This window comes from Bos indicus, chromosome 6 (genome assembly GCF_029378745.1).
Source record: "Bos indicus isolate NIAB-ARS_2022 breed Sahiwal x Tharparkar chromosome 6, NIAB-ARS_B.indTharparkar_mat_pri_1.0, whole genome shotgun sequence".
Lineage (NCBI taxonomy): Eukaryota > Metazoa > Chordata > Mammalia > Artiodactyla > Bovidae > Bos > Bos indicus.
In genome coordinates this window covers 98,556,707-98,581,582 of record NC_091765.1, presented here as the reverse complement: position 1 = coordinate 98,581,582, position 24,876 = coordinate 98,556,707, and the positions used below count along the sequence as shown (strand labels likewise).

At 43.0% G+C, this 24,876-nt stretch overlaps 1 protein-coding gene across 1 annotated transcript in view; it reads left to right on the top strand.

Annotated features, from left to right (window-relative positions):
* Positions 1-14,339: 14,339 nt before the first annotated feature.
* Positions 14,340-24,876, top strand: part of LOC109560635 (placenta associated 8) — a 34,890-nt gene continuing 24,353 nt past the window's right edge. The window contains exon 1 of the mRNA XM_019963024.2: positions 14,340-14,497. The gene's annotated coding sequence lies outside the window, so the exon portion shown is untranslated. The remainder of the gene's footprint in view (positions 14,498-24,876) is intronic.

The window sequence follows — 24,876 nt, the reverse complement described above, 5'->3', positions numbered from 1 at the left end:
TGGCATTCTCATCCCTACTCCATTCCTTTAATCCCTCCTACCATCACACGCACAAGGCCTTATGGGTATATTATGCTTTTCTAAAACACGGGCAGCTACTACAAGGAATTATTTAATTCAATGGACAGGGAGAAAAAAAGAAATGATTAAAACATGTATATAAATTTATAAACCAAGACACATAAAATGCTTTTTTAGAAAAGTAGAGGTTGTACCTACTGGGATTTATTTTGTACCTTAGATTTTGTGGGAAACAAAAATCTTCAAGATAGATTGACAAAAATGCACACAAAAAACAAAGCCAGGAGGAGCACACAGCCATTGTATATAAGCATCGTGTCTTTATACACGGAGACAGTATAACTGGGGGACCGGAGAGGGAAGGAGACTTACTTTTCACAATGCACTCTTCTATAGCTCTTGAATTTTGTGTATCATCTTTCCAAGAAAATGACACAATATTTAGAAAGAAAAATAACAGAAAGGGACAGTAAATAATAACTGAAGACAAATAGAATTCACTTAATCAGTAGAACCAACCAAACAAGGCTTGTCAGCAAGAAAATAGTGCCTAGGTCAACAAGACACAGAGGAAATACTGGACAATTTGACATTCTTGAGATGAGAGGCAAGACAGAAGGCCGGGGTAGGGGAGGATTTAGGAGGAAGCTGTGCAGAGAAATGGCAACCCACTTCAGTATTCATGCCCGGAAAATCCCATGGACTGAGGAGCCTGGTGGGCTGCAGTCCATGGGGTCGCAAGGAGTTGGACACGACTGAGCAACTTCACTTCACTGTGCAGAAGTCATAGAATGAAACCGTGTAAGGGAGACGGTCCAGCCCCGGGGTTGCGGGGCGGGGGCAGCGGGCGTGTGTCCTTTTAACAGAAAGAAATACACAGCACGGAGCGCTGAAAATAGCAGGACTACATGATCAAGGTCCGGAAAAGCTTCTCAAGGAAACTGACAATTGAACTGAAACCTAGAAGATGATTAAGAATCAACCAGCCAAGAGGGACAGGAAGGGCAGTGCAGACAGTGAGTGAAAGAGCACGTGCAAAGGCAACGTGTGCGGAGAGCACAGACTCAGTTCACACTCAGAGCCCACACACCCGCTGCCACCAGGGCATTCAGATTCAGCAATCAGAATGTTCACTCCTCCCTCTGACCAAGAGAAACCCTCCTCCACAGAGCTAAACTGTGGTGGGGAGCTAATGCCAATTATGTATCAGGGGAGGACACTTAACTATAAATTGCGTGAGTGGTAGTCACTCAGTCACGTTGGACTCTTTGTGACTCCATGGATTGCAACCCGCTAGGCTCCTCTGTCCATGGGATTCTCCAGGCAAGAATACTGGAGTGGGTTGCCATTTCCTTCTCCAGGGGATATTCCTGATCCAGGGACTGGATCTTCCATGTTGCATGAAGCCTATGATTTTCTTTATTTGTTCACTGGTATATCTAGCATAGGAGAGAGAAGAAGAGGGCAGCAGAGGATGAGATGGTTTGATAGCATCACTGATTCAATGGACATGAACTTGGGCGAACTCTGGGAGATATTGAGAGACAGGGAAGCCTGGCGTGCTGCAGTCCATGGGGTTACAAAGCGCTGGAGATGACTTAGTGACCGAACAACAACAACATATCTAGTATTATTACCTCTATTTGAAACTAAAGCACAGATAAGAGAATCAACTTCTCTGTCCTAGATTATGCAGTTAGTGAGTAAAGGGTATTTGGGGGCACTCATTCAGGTGTGCAGGTAAGATTTCATCCAAGCTCAGACTTCAGTTCCCTTAGCTCTAGTCAATCCTCTCCCACTGGTTCAGTTTTCTCTCTGCATCTCAGAAAAACTGACAAGAGTTTTATGTTGAAGAGTCAACAAACAAGCATTTAAAAAACATTCCTGGAGGTTTGATGCATGAGACAGGGTGCTCAGGGCTGGTGCACTGTGATGACCCTGAGGGATGGGATTGGGAGGGAGGTGAGAGGGGTTTTCAGGATGGGGAACACATGTACACCCCTGGCTGATACATGTCAATGTATGGCAAAAACCACTACAATATTGTAAAGTAATTAGCCTCCAATTAAAATAAATAAATTAATTTTAAAAATATTCTTGGAGACTTATAGCTAAAATCAAGAAACTGGGAAGAGGTTCATCATAAAAAGAAGTTCAATGAATTTCTAGATGTAGAGTAGATGAGAAAATGGTAGTTGAAGAAAAACTAGAGGAAGCTATATTCTAGAATGCTTGTCTTCTATGAAGCTGAAGAGTGGTGGGAGACACTCTTTCCTGTAAAATCCTGAAGACTGTTTCAGAAATATTGAAAACAATGGGAGATGGAATTAAGACATGACTGTCATCAGAAGCAACGGCTGAATGAAATAACACGAGATTCTCCTAGAGCTGAAGGAATGAGTTTTCAGAGTGAAAGGAACCGCACAGGACCCAGCACAATGAAAGGGGGAATAGGTACGGCTAGACACCTGAGGTTACAGAACTTCAGAAACACAGGCATAAAAAAGAAAATTCTAAAAGCTTCCAAAGACACATTGCTTCCAAGGAATAAGTACTAGATTGACATCTCAGTCACTTCCAAGGGATATTTGTAGACAAGAGTGCATATAACATACAGAGCTTGGCTTTGAAATAATGATAAATGGACACTCATGAATCTTTCACTTCACTGAAGACACTAAAAACCAGTCCCTGTGACACACCTGCCTGCCCCACCATGGTCCTGCTCTTTCTTTCCCCACCAGAGGTAATCTGAATTTTGCACTAATCATTTTCTTGATTTCTATTATAATTTCACCACACGTGTGAGTTGGACCATAAGGAAAACTGCACCGAAGAACTGATGCTTTTGAACTGTGGTGTTGGGAAAGACTTGAGAGCCCCTTGAAAATCAGTCCTTGGACGCACGGAAGGCCTGATGTTAAAGCTGAAGCTCCAATACTTTGGAGCTGATGTGAAGATGAGCCACCTGATGAGAAGAACTGACTTATTGGAAAAGACCTTGATGCTGGGAAAGGTTGAAGGCAGGAGGAGAAGGGGACGACAGAGGATGAGATGGTTGGTTGGCATCACCAACTCAGTGGCCATGAGTTTGAGCAAGCTCCGGGAGTTGGTGATGGACAGGGAAGCCTGGCGTGCTGCAGCCCATGGGGTCACAGAGAGTCGGACACAACTGAGCAACTGAAGTGAACTGACGTGTATTTTGCTGACTGATGTAAATTTTGGTTCGGAAATATTACTATAAAACATACATTCATTATGTGAAATTTCTATAAATATCTTCCTATCATGTGTATTCTTTTGACGTGCTTTTTCCATGTGTTTTTGAGCTCACCCATGTGGGTGTTGACCTCTGAGGTTTACCTACTTTCACTGCACTATAATATTATTTGTCTCATAGTACTTAAATGATACTATCTTGCTTTTGGCTCATTGCCTGGTAGATTTTTATCTATCCCTTGACTTTTAAAGTCTATGTGTATTATGTCCCTGAAAATCTTGATGAGAATGTGTAGCTAGATTTATCTGTTTATTTTAAATGTCTGATCTGATCTTTTTTGTGTTATAACTGAGGTATTTAAAGTGAGTGATACATCTGAGGGAGGGGGGAATCTGCCATCTTATTTTCTGCTTTCTATTTCTCTCTCTTTCTTTTCCTTCTTCTTTCTTGTCTTCTTTTGGCTTCTGTCTCTCCTTGCATCTCATTCCTCCTTCCCATATAGGACTTTTCTTTTAATTTATTATGTGATAATTTATTACATGTCTTTTCCAGTATTCTGGCCTAGAGAATTCCACAGACTGTATAGTCCATGGGGTCGAAAAGAGTTGGACATGAATGAGTGACTTTCACTTTCACCTCACTATTTCCCATAAATAGCTCAATTACATTCTCCATGTATTTAACAATTCCATCTGGGCAGCTCATACCATACAGGGCAAAGCTGCAGTTTCTATTTTTCATTTGTGACTTGTTCCCATTAAAGGAGGTATTTTCTCTTTTGCTCCGTCTCTGGCTTCTTCCTCAACTCACCATGACAAGGCACATATAGCTCAGATGTATCCATGTTGTTTTAAGTAAGGTGAGAGATATAAAGAAATAGAGGATCTGGTTCCTACCCTTGAGGGGCTTATTATTCAGTTTGGGAAGAGAAGACAAAGACGCATAGACACAGCCCAGAAGACAAACTAATGAAGTGATGGAGCAGGCGCTGTCGTCTCCCTGTGCTGGGTGTGGGGGTAGGGGGAGGGATGGAGCTGTGCATTAGTTGGGTGAGGTTATATGAGGGGGTCCTCTCCTGGCTCACCTACTCATTGACTTGCACCTTCAAGGGGACTTTTCTTCATCTTTTATCCTCAGAGTTCCTGCAGCTTCAATTTCTAAGGAGAATTTATTTTAAATGTAGTTATAAGTCTAATTGAACTATAAGGTATGAAGGAAGGAAAAAAAATTTTTTTTCAGATGTAGAAAGACTCAAAAAATGAACTTCCCATACTTCTTGTCTTAGGAAGTCCCATTCAGTGTCATCGAGCTAAATAAGAGCGTGAACCACGAAAAAGGATGACTTAGACTCTGAAACCTCCTGAGAAGAAATAAAGGAAAGATTCGAGTGAACAGAAACACAGCAGGTCTAGAAAACAACTGGGCTGGCTGAGCGCCGAAGAACTGATGCTTTCGAACTGTGGGGCTGGAAAAGGTGCTTGAGAGTCCCTTGGACTGCAAGGAGATTGAACCAATCAATTCTAAAGGAAATCAACCCAGACTATTCATTGAAGGGACTGATGCTGAAACTGAAGCTCCAATACTTTGGCCACTTTATTCAAAAAGCTGACTCGCTAGAAAAGACCCTGATGCTGGGAAAGATTGAAGGCAGGAGGAGAAGGGGGTGACAGAGGATGAGATGGTTGGATGGCATCACTAAGTCAATGGACATGAGTTTGAGCAAACTCTGGGAGATGGTGAAGAACAGGGAAGCCTGGCAAGCTATAGTCCACGGGGTCTCAAAGAGTCAGCCTGACTTAGAAACTGAACAAGAACAAAAGAGAACAACTGGTCCAAATAGGAACAAGAAGATGGAGGGTTTTAGGAAGGAGCCCTCCAGGTACAACAGAATTCCCAAGATTTGAAACTGGCATTGAGAAGGTGATTAAAGTGCATAAGAAATACAGGAATAGAAACTTCAGAGGAAAAAAGTCCTGACTCTTCAGTTAACTAACTCTATGACTTTTTGCTAGTTGCTTAACTTTTCTACCTGGAAGTTTCAAAACTCATAATATGAGGTTAATTATAGCCCGTCTTTATAGAGCTGTCATGAGAACTAAGTTAGTAATTGCACAGCAACCTCAAAAGAGCCCAGCAATTAATAAGGGTGCATTAAATGCAAAAATAAAAATGAAGTTTGGCTCTGCCCTTAAAAGTCATATAGTCATAATGATGTTAATATTGCTTAAAAAAGACTATTTAAATACAACACTTGGGCAATATACACATTTCTCAATTGTGGGCACAAAACAGGATATAAGTTGCATCAGCTTCAAAAATGGAAACGTAAAAACAGAAAGGACAGAAGCTGGGAAGCAGAAATGGGAAGGAAGGCAGGAGGGCACGGTCATGACAAGACTCATCTCAAAAAAGGCAAAATTGGGAAATACGGTCACAAGTAGAGAAAACCAAAAAGAAAGGTCTACATACAGCATTTAAAGTCACAAAGGAAGGGCTTTCCTGGTGGTCCAGAGGTTGAGAATCTGCCTGCTGGTGCAGGGGTCACAGGATCAATCCTTAGTCCAGGAAGATTTCACACGCCAAGGGGCAACTAAGCCTGCGTGCCACAAGTACTGAGCCCATGTGCCGCCACTGCTGAAGTCCATGCGCCCTAGAGCCCGTACTCCACAAGAGAAGCCACCACAGTACCCATGCACCACAAGAGAATGGGCCCACTTGCTGCAACTAGAAAAAACCCGCATGCAGCAAAGAAGACCCACCACATCATCATCATCATCATCATTTCAGTCGCTCAGTCATATCTGACTCTTTGCGACCCCATGGACTGCAGCACGCCAGGCCTCCCTGCCCATCACCAACTCCCGGAGCTTACCCAAACTCATGTCCATTGAGTCGGTGATGCCATCCAACCATCTCATCTTCTGTCACCCCCCCTTCTCCTCCCGCCCTCAATCTTTCCCAGCATCAGGGTCTTTTCAAATGAGTCAGTTCTTCGCATCAGCTGGCCAAAGTATTGGAGTTTCAGCTTCAACATCAGTCCTTCCAGTGAATAATCAGGACCCATGATCTCCTTTAGGATGGATTGGTTGGATCTTCTTGTGGTCCTAAGGAGTCTCAAGAGTCTTCTCCAACACCACAGTTCAACCACAGCCATGAATAAATAATTTTTAAATAAAGTTATGAAGGAATTAATGCAGAAATTTAAAATAGTCCTGGTGCTATATAGAGAGTGGAGAAAAAAGGGAAACTGGGAATGTGGAATCCTCTATCATGCAGCAAGCCAGAGATAATGTCTAAAATTATTAACCAAGAAAGAGTAGTATATTTATGAGAGATATGAAGATAAACCCCAGAAAACTAAAAACAGAAACAAAAATGATTGAGTTAACCTGATTTTGCTCTATGGAACAAGATTGCATCAACTGAAGGGTGGAAGAGAAAGCTGCTACTTCTCTGGTTATAAAAACCTTCCATATTATTTGAAAAAGTTCAGTTATTTGTATGATCTTCACTAGTGGCTCAGTGGTAAAGAATTCACCTGCCAATGCAGGAGATGCAGGCTTAATCCCCGGGTCAGGAAGATCCCCTGGATAAGGAAATGGCACCCCACTCCAGTATTCCTGAGTGGAAAATTCCATGGACAGAGGAACCTGGCAGGCTACAGTCCATGGAGTCACAAAAGATTTGGACACAACTTAGTCACTGAACAAAAAAAGTTCACTTTGAAGAAAAATGAAAATGTTTTTGAAAATATACATTTACAATTTTTCTTGCGACAATTTTGCAGTTGTCAGGTTCTTAAGTGGTTACTATAATTGGCTATCATTAGCATCTGAAATTGTTCTCAAATTCCTTCTTTTTTTCCTTTGGAAAGCCATACATATACTTTCCTTTGGAAAGCCATACGTATATGTATGGCTGAGTCCTGTTACTATTCACATGACACTATCACATTGTTAACTGGCTATATCCCAATACGAAATAAAAAGATCGAAAGCAAAAAAGATAGAGAATTTTATTCAAGCCAACCTGAGGGTTATAACCCAGAAGATAGTCTTTCTTTCTTTGTTTTCAATACAGTTCCAGTTTTTTGGAGCTTTTTTTTTTTTTTTGGTTTTTTTTTTTTTTTTTTTTTTATGAGTCCTTGAAGATTAAATTTCTCTCTGATGTTGGAAGGAGGTTTTGATGTTGAACAAATATTGATGTTTGAAGGGGTACAAATTACTAGCTTTCCCAGTGAGTTCTCAAGCTGCAGTCTCCCCACTTTAATTATTTATTCCTTTGGTCTCTTGTTCAAGAGCTGGCAGATTTGCACAAAAATTAAAGCTCTCTAAACCCTCTAGAAGCTTCCACCACAGCTGTCATTTCTCTTATACACATCAGTTTTCTTTCTTGGTTGAGATGGGGAGGAAGTCAAGAAGAATCAAAGAATCAAGGTTTCCGTGATACTGGGAAGGAGGTTCAAGATCTCGCAAGGGTCCTCGGACTCAGTAACAAAGCTGGGTCTTTGCACATCTGAGCTCAAAGGGACGCCAATGAAGCCAAGTACACGGCTCAGTTCCCGGGCTCCTACGGAGCCATCACAGGGACCAGGGACACACCAGGGCAGTTGCACCTCCTCTTCAGCGTGCTTCTCCCAAGTGCCAGGCAAGCCTGTGATAAAAGACATTTTCACCTATTGAGATAGAGGGAAGTCATTCTGGCTTATGCATGAGTTAACTTGAATTTTACACTAAGATATCCTGTTTGTGGCCTATCAAGGATACACCGTACATCTGTTTTAATTAGTATAGAAAAGGGCACACTGATCAGAAGTAAAGAATGTCTGTGTGAAAAATATAGATTAAAATGCCTCTCTTCCTGGAATGCCAGTGCTGGTCCTGCTTTGAGGATAAGATTTCCTTCCCAGGTGGCAAGGCCACACTGACTGGCTGGATATGTACTGGTCGACGTGGGGCGATTTTTTTGGAACTCTTGAAGATATGTATGGGTTTCCCTGGTGGCTCAGATGGTAAAGAATCTGCCTGCAGTGTGGGCGACCTGGATTCTGTCCCTGGGTTGGGAAGATCCCCTGAAGGAGGGCATGGCAACCCACTCCAGTATTCTTGCCTGGAGAATCCCCATGGACAGAGGAGCCTGGTGGGCTATGGTCCACAGGGTCACAAAGAGTCAGACGCAACTGAGTGCCAAAGCACAGCACAGACATGTATCCCTAAGTTGGTTTGTTTTCGTTTTGCTCGTCTGAGCCTAGTCTTCTTTGCTGCACAAGGGTTTTCTTTAGTCGTGGTGAGTGGGGTGGGGAGCTACTCTCCAGCTGCAGTGGTTGGGCTTCTCATTGCAGTGGCTTCCTTGTTTCAGAGTATGGGCTTTAGGGCACATGGGCTCAGCAGTTTGGCTCACAGACTTACTTGCCCTGCTGCATGTGGGATCTTCTTGGACCAGGGATAGAACCCGTGTCCCCTGCACTAGTGGACGGATTCTTAACCACTGGACCACCAGGGAAGTCCCATTTAATGCTCTTTGTTCTGACAAGATACAAAACTGTGCTGGAAACCATGCTTTTCTGGAGCAGCATCTCAGAGCTCTCTGGGAAACTGACTTCTGGGCTAGTCTGTAGTTGGGCTCAAATAAAACTCCTTAGGGATTGTTCATTGATTATTTTCATTGACACTGTTCTACCATAGGTCGAATCTTTGCAGCTTCCCCTTCAGCGAGTCTGGAGGAGTCCCATCATTTGATATGATTTTTGTCTACCCTGAGCCACACACCCACTTCCTATTTCAGACAAAGCCAGTACACAGTTAAAAAAAGAACAAAGATAAGACGAAAAGAGATCACAACCTTATCCAAGTCCCTGGTTCTAGACATTTGGAAGGGGTGTTAAAATCCCTGTCTCAGGCTCTTGTTTCTTATTTTTTATGTTCTGCTTGGGGAAAGGGGGGTAAGTAAGTGGGTTCTGTAACCTGCAGCCTATACACGGCCTCTCCCTAAGGAGAGTTACTACATTTCATGAAGAAAGTTGGGCCTGTCTACAAGTCTGCAGCCATTGAGTATGGAGACCGGATTCCCCCAAGAAAGGGAGCGTTATCTTCTAGCTATAGAAGGACAGACATTTAACCTGAAGTTAGCAGCCCCTCAATAAGACACAGGGAAAGAAAGTTCACAACCTCTTTTATAGCACCTCCTCATCTATCATAAAACCATGTTCTCAGCTGCAACCTTCTGGAAATGTATGTCCACCAGATATAAACTGACAGATTGCCGGTGTGAGCTGGGGTGAATGTGCATCTGAGCACAGAAATATATTTCCACAGAAACTGATTTTGTAATATTGATCTTCTCCTCATTGGTATGTGTATATATATATATATATATATATATATATATATATACACACAACGGAATATTATTCAGTCATTAAAAAAGAATGAAATAATGCCTTTAGCATGAGCTTCCCTGGAAGCTCAGCTGGTAAAGAATCTGCCAGCAATGCCAGAGACGCTGGTTAAATCCCTGGGTCAGGAAGATCCGCTGAAGAAGGAATACGCTACCCACTTCAGTATTCTTGAGTTTTCCTGGTAGCTCAGCTGATAAAGTATCCACCTGCAATGTGGGAAACCTGGGTTCAATCCCTGGGTTGGGAAGATCCCCCGGAGAAGGGAAAGGCTACCCACTCCAGTATTCTGGCCTGGAGAATTCCATGAACTCTATAGCCCATGGGGTCACAAAGAGTCTGACACGACTGAGCAACTATCACTAACGCCATTAGCAGCAACGTGGATGAACCTAGAGAATGTCATATTGACACTGTCTGAAGTAAGTCAGACAGAGAAGGTGAAATATCATAAGACATCCCTTAAATGAAAAATCTAAAAAGAAATGATGCAAATGAACTTATTTACAAAACAGAAAGAGACTCACAGACCTAGAAAATGAACTTATGGTTGCCAGAGGGACAGGATAGGTTAGGGAAGGTCATGTACACACCGCTATATTTGAAATGGATAACCAACAAGACCTATTGTATAGCACGTGAAACTCTGCTCAATGTTATGTGGCAGCCTGGATGGGAGGGAGGTTTGGGGGAGAATGGATACATGTATATGTATGGCTGAGCCCCTTTGCTGTTCACTTGAAACGACCACAACATTGTTAATTGGCTATATCCCAATACAAAATTGTTTTAGGTGTTAAAAAAATTAAAATTAAAAAAAATTTTTAATAATAAAAACCTATTTTGATTTTTAAAACATAAATTCTTCTTTTCCTTTAACAAGTGTGTTGCGAATCATCTGGTCTTTGTTCATTTTCCTTCCGCAGGAAAGCAATCATTATGTGAGCTGGACCCCTCTCCGTGCTGTACTAACTGTGCCAGCCAGTTCCTCTTCGGTCAGAGGTCACAAACTCTTAGTCTTCTCTCCACAGGAAGCTTAATCCTTTGTACGCTATAACCAAAAAACAAGAACTCGTGAACCAAAAGAATCTTTGGCAGCTGTCTTTTTAGGATAAGATATGGCTGCTCCTGGAGAGCTGCCACGATTTCGAACAATGTTTATAACAATGAGCCCAGAGTAAAGCAAAGGAAACCAAGATTCATTTACACATGCCCTGAGAAAACCCTGAGAAAGAGAAATGCTTTGCCCTCATTCACATCTGAAACTGCTCAATTTTTCTATGAAATTTTTTATATAGTGGCCAATTTTCTGGCTAGAAGAATATGAATTACAGTTTCAAAAGAAACTGGCCCTCTGCTTGCTATGAACGGTAGCTCCAATTATTCCAGATGCTGATTAGAAAGTGGCATTCAGTACAGAACATAGCTCCAACTGTTTTCTTTTTAAGAACGAATTCAGTTCAGTGATTTTTGGTATGTTCACAAAATTGTTCAGAGTTGTAGCTCTGTGCTAGATGTCAGTTCCTCTCCATGTGAGTACAACATAAATGAACAAAGGTAAACCAGAAACTAAAGAGACTGGTTACCTACAGGGGATGGGCAGGCAAAGAAGGTGGGAGGGGGATGGGAATAGGACAGCAGAGATGAAATGGGATTAACCCTTTTCCGAGTAGCCACATCAAAGTGGACAGGAAAGAAAAGAAATAACCTAAGTAACTTTGGAAAACAGTGCATTGACCTGATCCTATAAAGCTAAAAACAAAAGAACCGTACACAACTATAGTCTAGTTGGTACATTGGTTGCTCACAGAAGTATGGGTTAGCAATTCTGAAAGCATCCTGTGTACATAATAGGAGTGAACAAATAAGTAAATATATTGTAGAAACCAAGAGCTCACTTTTTCATTGTCTGAAAAAGAACTTAAAATAAGACAAGGAGGAAAGCTAGAATTAAACCTCATGGAATTGGATTAGAATTAGAAGTATCAGTATGAAGTCATGGTTTTGATCGATAATGATGGATGGATGTATATGTATACATATTCATTCATGTGTATAAGTAAACATACATATGTCTCTTCTCTTTACTAAAGGACCCTAAAAGCAATGAGGATCCAACAGCCATGAGCTTGCCTAAAACAGATCTTTTCTAAATACCATTCTCCAGTGAAAGAACCTAGGGCTCCTTGAAGAAGAGGTTAATTCCACACAAATACTCTTCAAACAAGCCAAAGTCATGAAAGACATGGGAAACGAGGCACTTCTCCAGTTAGCCAACCCAATAGTTGAGACATTCTCTACAGAGTTGGTCGTATGTTGCTTTGTCAAACAAGACTAGGTTATTGAGCTTGTCACAAACTCTGCCTTCAGACTTCTTTTTGGCCTGGCCCCTGGTTTGTTCATGGGGTCTTTGTCTTTCTTGGCCGACTTTCCAGCATTTTTCTTCTTCTTGTCATCTTTGAGTGGCATAGTGAAGCTGAAAGAGCAGATGCTACCTCTGCCACCTTGCTAAGATGTTGGCCCAAAAGGCTAGTCTTCTAATTTTAGAGGTAAGGAAACCAAAGTTTACGTTTTGAGTTGACTTCCAGAGGCCTCACAGCTATCAAGGTGCACAACAAGGATTTTATTCCGCATCAGCTCAGCTACAAACAATGGCTCCTTTTACTACATCACATCCAATTTCTATATAACATTTTTTTTACACTTGAGCTTCTTCTTTTTGAAATAATAACATTTTGATTTCTGATTCATAATATAAGCCTTTCAGAAATGAGAGTGGCTAGTCTTTTCACTCCCTCTGAGGTTGTATGGAGTGTCAGATCTCTCTCCCTAGAGCAGACTGTAAGGTGAAAACGGGGGGCGGGATGCGGTGTAGACCTCAGCAGACAAAGACTAGAGTCCCGCGTCAGCCAATTCCTAGCTGTCACCTTCTAGCCACTTAACATTGCTGTGACTCAGTTTCCTTGACAGTTAAATGGAGGTGACAGTCATACCTACCCCACAGAATTGTGTGTGTGTTCAGCCGCTCAGCCATGTCCAACTCTTTGGGACCCCATGGATGGTAGCCCACCAGGCTCCTCTGTTTATGGGATTCTCCAGGCAAGAATACCGGAGTGAGTTGCCATTTCCTCCTCCAGGGGTTCTTCCCAAGCCAGGGATTGAACCTGCATCTCCTGCATCTCCTGCATTGCAGGTGGATTCTTCACCACTGAGCCGCCGTACAATTTTACATACAGAATTGTGAGGAAAATCCAATACATCAACACATTAAAAGCATTTAGAGGACCTCCCTGGGGGTCCAGTGGCCAGCACTCTGTGCTCTCAGTGCCGGGGGCCCCGGGTTGATCCCTAATCAGGGAACTAGACCCACACGCTGCAACTAAAAGTTCACGTGTATCAACTGCAAGTGGTCATTTGCCAGCTGCCTCTGCAGGATTCCGTGTGGCTCAGCTGGTAAAGAATCTGCCCACAATGCTGGAGACCTGGGTTCGATCCCTGGGTTGGGAAAGTGCCCTGGAGAAGGGAAAGGCTACCCACTCCAGTATTCTGGCCTGGAGAATTCCATGTGTCCATGGGCTCACAAAGAGTTGAACATGACTGAGCGACTTTCACTTCACTTCACTTCTGCGGGAACTGATTTCTGTGCTGCTTCAGCTCTTGACCTGCCACACGCCCTGAAGGTAATTCAGGAATGGGGCACTCTGTGTTCTGGGAAAACTGGCAGAACAGGTCTTCAGAGAGTTAAATATTTTCGGGAACTGATTTTCCGAGCCCAATCCTTGCATCTCCTCGTCTCTAGAAAAGCACTAAATCCCTTCATGGGGGACATCAGCTCCTTGTGACTAGCAGAAAACTTTTGCAAATCAGGCAAAAACTTTTGCCTGATTGAATGAACTCCCCCTTCACCAAAACCACATGTATACCTACTGTCCCCCCATCACAGTGGAACAGCTTCTCAGCACTATCTGAAGCGCTGTCTCCTGGGATGCAGTCTTCACTTTGCCCCAAAGAAAACTTAACTAGCAACTCTCACGTTGTGCATCTTTTTAAGCTGACACATACCACAACTAAAGATCCCACATGTGACAGCAAAGACCCAATGCAGCCAAATCCAAAATAAATAAATACTTAAAAAAAAAAAAAAAACCATTTAGTACAGTGCCTAAAGTGTTCCCATATGGCTCATTGGTAAAGAACCCGCCCGCCAATGCAGGAGACACAGTTTTGATCCCTGGATGGGGAAGATCCCCTGGGAGAGGAAATGGTAATCCACTCCGGTATTCTTGCCCGGGAAATCCCATGGACAGAGGAGCCTGATGGGCTATACAGTTCATGGGGTTGCAAAGAGTCAGACATGACTTAGCAACTAAATAACAACAACAACAAGGGAAAACAAATGAGTGCAAAGAGGCAGAAGAAAAAAAGCAGTGTCTGATTAGATACAGAATTCCCGATAGCTTGTTTTCTCTTAATACTACCGAAGCTCCCCAGTTTAAAAATGGCAATAAATACACACTAAATCTTATTTATTGAGTTAAAGGGTAAAATTTAAAAATTGCTAAGGTCTGCCAGGCAGGTAAAATCAATCAAATTATATAATGAATCAAATCTGTTTTCACCTTAAAAAGGTGATAAAAGGTAGGAGAAGGAACACTTTTTTTTTTTTTTAGTTTCGGTTTCTAGGAAAAAGAAACATACTCTGAAAATTCTTCTGCCTGGATTTCATTGGCCAATAAAAACCGCTGAATATGTACTTTGACTAAAACAAACTGCAATTGAATACACTTCTTTCCTGCGTCTTTCACTTCTAGTGAGATTCTCTAAGCCACAAGACACAGCTGCCCAGAACCTATTTCTTAACTGTAAGTACTTTGAAATGAAGGATTTCTTTAAAACTTATCTCAGCACTTAAAAAAGAAAGTTCTCTTTAAAAGTATTTGATTTCCTTGTTTCTATTTCTCACATATAGAGAAATGCTTTTATTTGAGGTTCAGCAGAAGGACCAATGGTTTCTTGTCTAATTGTTTTAACTGTGGTAAATTGAGTCATATTCAACATGTGCCAAGGATGTGTGAGATGCCACATTTTTCATAAGGTAGTCTTGAATCATCAACTACTGCTTTCGGCAGGAAACATATATTAGGCATTGTGTCTATAACGGGGTCATGAATTTCACTGTTTATTTCACACATAGGTATGTTTGCTTGTGTGGTCTACTGCCTTTGTATTTTGTAAATATTTTGCTTGGTTTTTGAAACTTGGGTTTTGAAACTATTCTGCTTGAAAACAGAAGACGAAATTTTGCAGATTTAGCTAAATCGTGAGAATAATGAACGAATGAGAATAAATCCTGAGAATCCTTGAATGTGAATTTTTGGTAAGAAAGTAAGGAAAACAGACTAGAATGCTTCAAACTTAAATTCTAGTGCTTTATTTATATGTGTAAAGAAAGAGACCATTTCTCACTATACATTTGTGAGCTTTCAAGATGAGAAGTTATGAGATGAAAATGCTTCCATCAAAATTAAAAAAAAAAATTTAACATGGATAAACACCAGAAAGAAGAGGAAAATTGAAGTGATATATTGTTTAATATCAATGCAATTAATATAGTATATTAATACTATTAGAAAGATAAGGGGCTATCCTTTTCAAGATAAGGGGCTGTTCTTAGAAAGATGATGTGTTCCAAGACTGGAAAGACAGGTATAAGATTAATTGTGACTATTAATGAGTGAAATGAGGGTATTTAAATGGTGAACCAAATCCTGCAAGGTTTCTGGCCATTGAGGTCATCCCATGAAAGGAGTCTTCTGAAGAAAAGAGTCCCAGTCTCTCTTCCAAGCCTCTCCACCAAGATCCTCATTTCAATTCCTCCTGCCTCCATGCTACCTTTTTTCCTGAGTGGCCCCCGTCAACTCTTTCATCACTCACTCTGCTCTGTGGGATCAAAGTTGCCAAGAAATGCAACAACCGTGTACTCACTCAGTGATGGGCAGAGTTGCCGACCATGGAGAGGGAACTACAGACTCTCTTGAACCCCCGCTAAATCAAACACAGACGCTTCACACATTGGGCACCCAGTAGTGTTCCCTAAGGTGGGTTTGATCTGCAGGCATTCTTGGTTTTTGTTTTCAGCTCTGCTGGGTCTTCACTGCAGCACACGGGCTCTTCCTTGTGGTGTGGAGCATGGACTTGTGTGTGGAGCGCATGGGCTCAGTAGCTGCAGAGCACGTACTTCTTTAGTTGTGGCCCACACACTTATTTTGCCCCACGGCACGTGGGATCTTAGTTTCTTGACCAGGGATCAAACATGGGTTACTTGCATTGGAAGGCAGATTCTTAACCATCAGACCACCAGGAAACCCTATATTGGCAGTTATTCTTTTTATTTTTTTAATTTTTACTTATTTATGGCTGGGCTGGGTCTTTGTTGCTGCACAGGTTTTCTCTAGTTGTGGCAAGCAGGGGCTACCCTCTAGTCGTGGTACACGAGCTTCTCATTCCAGTGGCTTCTCTTGAGGAGCTCTAGGGTGTGCGGGCTTCCATGGTTGCCACATGGGCTTAGCTGCCCCTTGGCATGTGGAATCTTCCTGGACCATGGATCAAACCCAGGTCCCCTACATTGACAGGTGGATTCTTAACCACTGGACCACCAGGGAAGTCCTACAGTTATTCTTAACAGAAGAGAAATAAAAACGCCCAGAGATGTGGGTTACAAAGCGTCCGCAGTAAAATAACTGATGCTCCATTCTCCTGAGATGCACGGGCACGCAGCCCAGGGGTGAGCGGGGCTAGTTCAGCCTGTGCTCCTTGACCAGCTGGAGGCTCTGGCATGACTGCATCTGCCTGGAGAAGAGGAAGGCATTTTTTTTTTGGATTCTCACCAAGGTGGGTCTATGCAGAAGGGCTATGTTACTCTACATAACAGCACCCTATGGCAGATGGGGCAGCAGGCCTGGGGGTTCTCAGTCAGATTCTTGGACCCCAGCCCAGCCCACCTAAATCACAACCTCCGGAGACAGTGCTCAGGAATCTACATCATAAACAACCTCTCCGAACGGAGGATACAGGCTTATAGACAAGGTCCCAGAAATACTTAGAAACATTGCCAAGCACTAAAGTGATTTCGGGGAAGTTGTCTTTTGTTATCTTGCCCTCAACTCCTGCTGTTGATCTTTAACCTTGAGGGGTTACAGTTAAACACTGTCAGGGACTTAATGGCTGAAGCAACGAGATTTGCAGTTGTTTGGATGTTTTGTGTTTGTTTTTCTTTTATATTTTATTGCAACCTAAAGGATCCCTAGCGGAGAAGGCAACGGCAAGCCACTCCAGTACTTACTCTTGTCTGGCAAATCCCATGGATGGAGGAGCCTGGTAGGCTGCAGTCCATGGGGTCGCTAAGGGTGGGACACGACTGAGCGACTTCACTTTCACTTTTCACTTTCATGCACTGGAGAAGGAAATGGCAACCCACCCCAGTGTTCTTGCCTGGAGAATCCCAGGGACGGGGGAGCCTGGTGGGCTGCCGTATATGGGGTCGCACAGAGTCAGACACGACTGAAGCAACTTAGCAGCAGCAGCAGCAAAGGATCCTTAGAGTTGTGAAATGCTATTTAAGCCTCAGAGAAGCAAGTGTGTTTGTTTCCTCTCCCACTTGATGACTATCAGAGAGTTGAGTAAGTACTTGAGTAAGAACTCTCATGTGAGAAGATGCAAGATCTTTTTCAGAATAAGCTACACTGGTCAAAAAAGAAGTCTGGGATGCTGGTTCTTACTGCTGTTTGCTCTGGGCCAGGCTGGATGGAACAAGCTTCCCCACTGCTATAGGAAACCTTCCCAAGAAATGAAATTTGAAACCTCCTGGGGCCCCCCACTCTCTGCTTGGTTCTCTGTGCTAAAGTCCACAGGTGCACCTGGGGCCCCACCATTTTTCACATTCAAAAGAGGAAGTCAAAAGAAGTGAAAGAAACAGAAACCAACCAGAGCTTTGACTTTGGGACTAAAAACTGTTTAGGCTCCTACACTGAGGATGTAAACTTTCCAACAAACTAAATGGCAGTCAGCACACAGCTGCTGGCTACAAAATATTCAGATTACCATTGGTGGACTTCAAAAGCACTCAGAGGATGCTCCAGTCTCTGTTTTCAGGGTTAACAGCAGCCGATCTGAATACACAAACACATGTAGTATATACTGAGTGAAGACAGTCAAGGAAAGGAAAGGATGGCTAGATAATTGCAGGCAAGTTTTTATTCTGAAATCTTAAGAAAATTATAATTAAATATTCATATAATTATATTAAAAATCACAGCATAAGTTTTCCCCATGGCTCAGTGGTAAAGAATCCACCTGCAAAGAAGGAGATGCAGGTTCAATCCCTGGGTTGGGATGATCCCTTGGAGGAGAAAATGGTCACCCACTCCAGTATTTTTACCTGGAAAATTCCATAGACAGAGGAGCCTGGTGGGCTACAGTCCACAAGGTCACAAAGATTCAGAAGCAACTGAGCATGAGACAGTCAAACAAACAAACAAACAAACATGTTTTTCCTGAGAGAGATCATGAGAAGCATATCAATTCATTCATTCATTCCTGAATTTCATGAAATTCATGAATGCCAACTGTTTCCAGGCATTGGCTAGGGCCTAAGGACAAAAACATTCAGACAGCTATAGGATAATCGGTACAAACCTATACATTATTTTTTGGTCACTGCATTTTCTTTTTGTTTCCAAAATGGGTATTTCTTGCTTTGATTATAAAAGGAATAACTGCTAATTGTAAAGTAAAGCTTTTTTAAGACAATGTACAAAATTACAAAGGTAGTTAAAAATATCTATCAACCAGTAACCTAGTGACAACCCCATTTTCCGCTTGGTTCTCTGTGCTGAAGAGAGAAAATGTGCAACATTTTGTATAGCCTTTCCTGGTTGTTTTGTTCTGATATTTGAAGATGAAAAGGAAAGGTAAAAGAAAGTTCAAACATACTTTAAAAAAAAAAAAAAAAGCATTTCCTGCATTTCTTTCCCAGGCCCCAGAAACGGGAAGCCGTCACTCAAAAGGACGGTTTGTACTGTGGTTTGGAATGTGGGCTGCCTGGCAGTCTAAGGAGTTCGGGAGAGAACTGCCACTTCTTGAGTGGTTTCCAGGATGAGCGCTAGGCTGTGTCTGATGCACTCCAGCTGTAGCCAGGACAACACTCTGAGACTAGTGCCAGGTGTGCTAATGGGCACCTACTGTGAGCCAGGCCCTCCGCTGAGCTTTGGAGATACCTCAGCGGACAAAGCTCACAAATATTCCCTGCCCTGGCAGAGCTTACATGCAGGATTAGGAGCTTCCTTTTCCTAAAATCAAGACAATTATTGTCCAAAAAAAGGTGCGCAACAGAAATGGCATGACTGCAGTTTGTTGGAGAAGGCAATGGCACCCAACTCCAGTACTCCACTCCAGTACTCTTGCCTGGAAAATCCATGGACAGAGGAGCCTGGTGGGCTGCAGTCCATGGGGTCGCTAAGGGTGGGACACGAATGAGCGACTTCACTTTCACTTTTCACTTTCATGCATTGGAGAAGGCAATGGCAACCTACTCCAGTGTTCTTGCCTGGAGAATCCCAGGGACCAGGAAGCCTGGTCGGCTGCCGTCTATGGGGTCGCCCAGAGTCGGACACGACTGAAGCGACTTAGCAGCAACAGTAGCAGTATCAGCAGCAGTTTGTTTACTTTCTTTGTCATGAATCCACAGGAGTTTGTTTTGAAAGCTGTGGTTGCTTCTTGTCATTTAAAAAAAACAATGGACATGTGTGCAGGTAGTAGAATATGAGGCCAGCCTGTGTGTGTGCTGTGCTAAGTCGCTTCAGTCATGTATGACTCTTTGCCACCCCATGGGCCATAGCCTGCCTGGCTCTTCAGTCCATGGGATTCTCCAGGCAAGAATACTGCAGTGGGTTGCCATGCCCTCCACCAGGGGATCTTCCTTACCTAGGGATCAAATCTGGGTCTCCTGTATTGGCAGGCAGGTTCTTTACCAATTGGGAAGCCTGCTTAAGGGGTGCTAAAGTCAGCAGGGCCAGAAATAGGTTGCTGGTGATATTTCTGTCTCTCTTATTTCTTGATCAGAAGTGAGCTGATCAGTCCATTCATCTGATGAAAACTTTTAAAAATGTATTATAAATGCCTGGTGAGGCTTCGGACTCCTGCAGACAGAGCGAGGGGGCCACGAGGGAGGGGCCCCAATCTCTGTCTCCGGGACAGGGACCAGCCCGGGTCCTGGCCTCGATACCCTCCCCACAGCCCCGATGGCACAGCCGCCTGGAGCCAGCCTGGCCCTGATCGCCTCTGACCCTGCCCTCCGGTTCCCCCGTTGGCTGCCCCCGGCGCAAAAAGGTCATGGTCGGGCCCCAGCAGAGGAGAAAGGCGGATGCACAACCCACATCCTGGAAAGCCGAATGTGGGTGCCTTGTGAACACGGCACGCCACTTGGCACTCTCCATCCTGAGAGGCGAGCAGTCACCCAGGGGAGAACTCCACCCGGCCCTCCGCCCCGCCTTGCCTCCCCGCGGAGACCACACCTCCCACGGGCACTGGAAAGACAGGCGATCGAGTTCTCAGCCCTAAAGGGCAAAGCCGGGACTGTTGCTGGGCAGTGATGATTTGATAACTTGGTTCAGCCTAACGCGGACCTACCCCTCGGCACACACTCTGTCCTGCCCTTGTCACGGCCCCCCTTGATCCTCCTCCCCGCAAGGGAGCCAGAGCCCAGGCAGAGAGGCAAGTTCACTTCGTTCACTCGCCTGATGAACCTGCCCTTGAAGACAGACACCTCCTCCCTACACAAAGAGACCCACAAATAACACACGCCCCGCCCCCCAAACCCCTTCCTGCTTTTTGTTCACTTGCTAGAAACTTCTTTCACAAGAAGTTTCCTGAGAGATCCACAGTGGTTAGAATCTTTTATTGTAAAAAAGCAGTAAAGAGTCATTATGGCACATTGAAAAAAATCAAAAACCAAAATAAAAAGCCACCTTAATATATATAAAAAATACAAACCTAATAAATTTTAAATAAACTTCACCTCTTCTGAATGCATTTTATAGTGCTTTATACAAAAAAAAAAAAAAAGAAATTCTTTAGGACGGTTCCTAAGAATTATAAGGGGGAAAAGCAACCAGAGTTCAGAAATATTACAGCTATATTTAAACCATATACTACTAGGATTTGGGAATATGTATTTTTTTTTACAGCTTTTGTGATATATTGCTTTTGTATTTTTCGCTCTAAGTCCCATGGGGGCTTTCCTTTTTTCATATTCTGTTTTTTATTTTTGGAAATAATTTTAGACTTATGAAAAGTATTGCAAAGTAACACATAGAAAGACAAGCAATAACAAATGTTGGCCACGATGACAGAAACTGCAAACAAAACCCAACCATTCTGGAAAATAGTTTGAAGTAGTTGGAAACGCTAAATGTGGCTTTGATGGTAGAGTGGTGAGCATAGCTACTTTCCAAAATGCTAAACATAAGTTAGCATTTTGACCCAGCAATTCTACTTCCAGATATGCCCAAGAGAAATGAAAATACATGTCCCCACAAAAACCTGTGTGGTAGGCAGATGGTAATAGGAGCATTATTCATAGTAACAAAAAAGTAGAAACAACCTCCATATCCATTCACTGATGAATGGATAAACACAAAATGGTCTATCCACATAATGGAATATTATTCAACAGTTTAAAAAAAATGCTAATACATGTTGTGGCAAGACTGGACCTTGAAAACATTATGCTAACTAAAGGCATCAGTCACAAAAGATCATATATCCTCTGATTCCATTTATATGAAATGACTAGAACAAGCAAAGCAATAGAGACAAAAAGCACAGTAGATGTTGTTTGGAGGTGGAGGAGGCAAGAGGAAAGGGAAGTAACTGATGTGTGGGGTTTTCTTTAGAGGATGTGTGCTAACATATTTCACAGTTAGATTATGGCGGTGGTTGTGCAACTATAAATAGGCTAAACTCACTGAACTATATCCATTTTGAATGAGTGAATTCTATAGTATGCAAAACGATCAGTCCAGTGGCTAAGACTCTGCATTTCCACTGTGGTGGGGATGAGGGGGACAGGGTGTGCAAGTTCAATCCCTGGTGGGGGAACTAGGATCCCGCATGCTCCACAGGGCAGCCAAAAAAAATACCACTGGCTACTCTATTATATGTAAAATGAATGTAAAAGATATCTCAATAAAATATTTTTAAAATAACACAGAGTCCCCATACAGCCCTCACCTGGCTTTCCCAGTTAATATTTTACAAACCATAGTATAAATATCAAAACCAGGAAATTGATGTTGGCAAACTACTATCAACTAATTAACCTATGGATCTATCTTATCCAAGTGTTATCAGTTGTCCCACTCACATCCTGAGAAAGAGAAAGCAACTCCTGCCACTTGGAACTTGACCACTTGAGCTAGACTTTGGTGAGCTGTGAGCTGGCCGGGCACTCACACCAGGATGTTGGGTTTCTGGAGGGGTGGTTTGGAGATATAATTGACATATAACATTATATTAGTTTCACGTGTACAACATAATGATTTGACATGTGTACATGCTGTGAAATGATGATCACAGTAAATCATTAACATCCATCACCACACAGTTAACAAGTTTTTTTCTTGAGATGAGAACTTTTAAGACTTATTCTCTTAGAAACTTTGAAATATGCAATACATGTTAGTAATGATAGTCACCATGCTGTACATCACCTCCCTGCTGCTGCTGCTGCTGCTAAGTCACTTCAGTCGTGTCCGACTCTGTGCGACCCCATAGACGGCAGCCCACCAGGCTCCCCCGTCCCTGGGATTCTCCAGGCAAGAACACTGGAGTGGGTTGCCATTTCCTTCTCCAATGCATGAAAGTGAAAAGTGAAAGTGAAGTCGCTCAGTCATGTCCGACTCCTAGCGACCCCATGGACTGCAGCCCACCAGGCTCCTCCGTCCATGGATTTTCCAGGCAAGAGTACTGGAGTGGGGTGCCATTGCCTTTCTCCGATATCACCTCCCAAGACTTACTTTTTTTACAACTGCAAATTTATACCGCTAGATAGTATAGCTTGTTGTTACTCCACCCATTTCACCCACACCCCACCCCTTACCCCTGACAACCCCCGACCTGCTCTCCATATCCGTAGTTTGGTTTGCTTATTTTAGATCCCAGGTATAAGCAAGATCCTACTGTGTGTGTCTTGCTCTGTCTGACTTATTTCACTTAGTGTAATGATAGCTCAGTTGGTAAAAAATCCGCCTGCAATGCGGGAGACCTGGGTTTGATCCCTGGGTTGGGAAGATCCCCTGGAGAAGGGAAAGGCTGCCCACTCCAGTATTCTGGCCTGGAGAATTCCATGGATTGTATACCATAGGGTCGCAAAGGGTTGGACACGACCGAGCGACTTTCACTTAATGCCTTTAAGGTCCATCCATATTGTCCTTCACGCTGGGTCCTGATGCTCTCCTCTAGCACATGAACAATTTCACAGAGCATCAACATCAGCTAAGACCCTGAGGGATCAAATAAAAATACTAGCACTCCATAATCAAATTTGAACACAGATGAACTTTAAACATTATCCGAGCCATAAAATACCAACACTTCCCTTTCTTGAATAATATGAGTGATTGCGGTTTCTTTATCTGTTGCATGGTGAGACATGCTCTAGTCACCCCTACTCCATAGATAAGATTTATTAATATACCCAGTCATAGCATTGTCTCCACTTTCTGGAACACATCAGTATGTCCCATTACTGACAATTACCAACTTTGGTCACTTGACTAAGATAGTGTCTGCCAGCTTATCCATTGGAGAGTTGCTATTTTTCCCTTTGTAATTAGTCAGCAGCCTGTGGGGTGATACTTTGAGACCATGTAAATGTGTTGTTTCTCATCATACTTCCGAAGTCTAGAATTAGTATCTATCCTTGAGGCTTGCCTATAACAGTTATTACTGTTGCTGCGCTTAGTTGCTCAGTCGTGTCTGACTCTGTGACCCCATGGACTGTAGCTTGCCAGGCTCCTCCATCCATGGGAATTCTCCAGGCCAGAACGCTGGAGTGGGTTGTCAGGCCCTCCACCAGGGGGTTTTCCCAAACCAGGGATCAAACCCAGGTCTCCCACATTACAGGTGGATCTGAGCCATCAGGGAAGCCCAAGAATACTGGAGTGGGTATCCTATCCCTTCTCCAGGGGAACTTCCAGGCCCAGGAATCGAATGGGGTTCTCCTGCATTGCAGGCAGACTCTTTACCACCTGAGCTTCCAGGGAAGCCCCAGTTATTACTGTAGCATTTGCCAAATGATAATCTTATATTTCCATCACTCCATCTTTATTAATTAATAGGAAATCTACCAAAAGAAAGCACTATCCCTTCTCCCTCATTTTAAAATTTATTCTTTTATTTTTATCAGTACTTGCATGTCTGCTAAGTTGCTTCAGTCATGTTCGACTCTTTGCAACCCTATGGACTGTAGCCCTCCAGGCTTCTCTGTTCATGGGATTTTCCAGGCAAAAATACTGGAGTGATTTACCATTTCCTCCTTCAGGGAACCTTCCCAACCCAGGGATTGAATCAGCCATCTCTTATTGTTAGGCAGGTTTTTATTTTTAGCACTAGCAACACCTCAGTATAATATAGTATACTATACTATACTATACTATACTATACTATAACTTTGTATAGTATAACTTTGCCTATAAGTTATAATCCAATATTGACATTGTTTGGTTACTCATACTGTCCCAGATTTAGCTATTGGAAGAGCCATCAGTTTGGCTCTGAGGCCCTGTCTCTAGTCCAATTTTGAACTTTTTCACCTTGTGATTCCACAAGATGTTCCAGGCTTATCTTGTACTTTACCTGCCCCAGTCCTGGAATCAGCCATTTCTCCAATGAACTCAGGCTCTTTTTTTTTTTTTTAATTGGAAAATGGCATTGATAAACCAAGATTTGGGCACAAAATACATTCATTGACAGTGGGCTGTTTTTGCCTCTAGGTCCTCTCAACAGAGAGGGCTAGGAAATATTTATGTATTCATACATATGCACAAACTTCCCTGGTGGCTCAGCAGTAAAGAATTCACCTGCCAATGCAGGCGATGTGGGGGTTTTGATCCTTGGGTAGAAAAGATCCCCTGGAGGAGGAAATGATAACCCACTCCAGTACTCTTGCCTGGAGAATCCCATG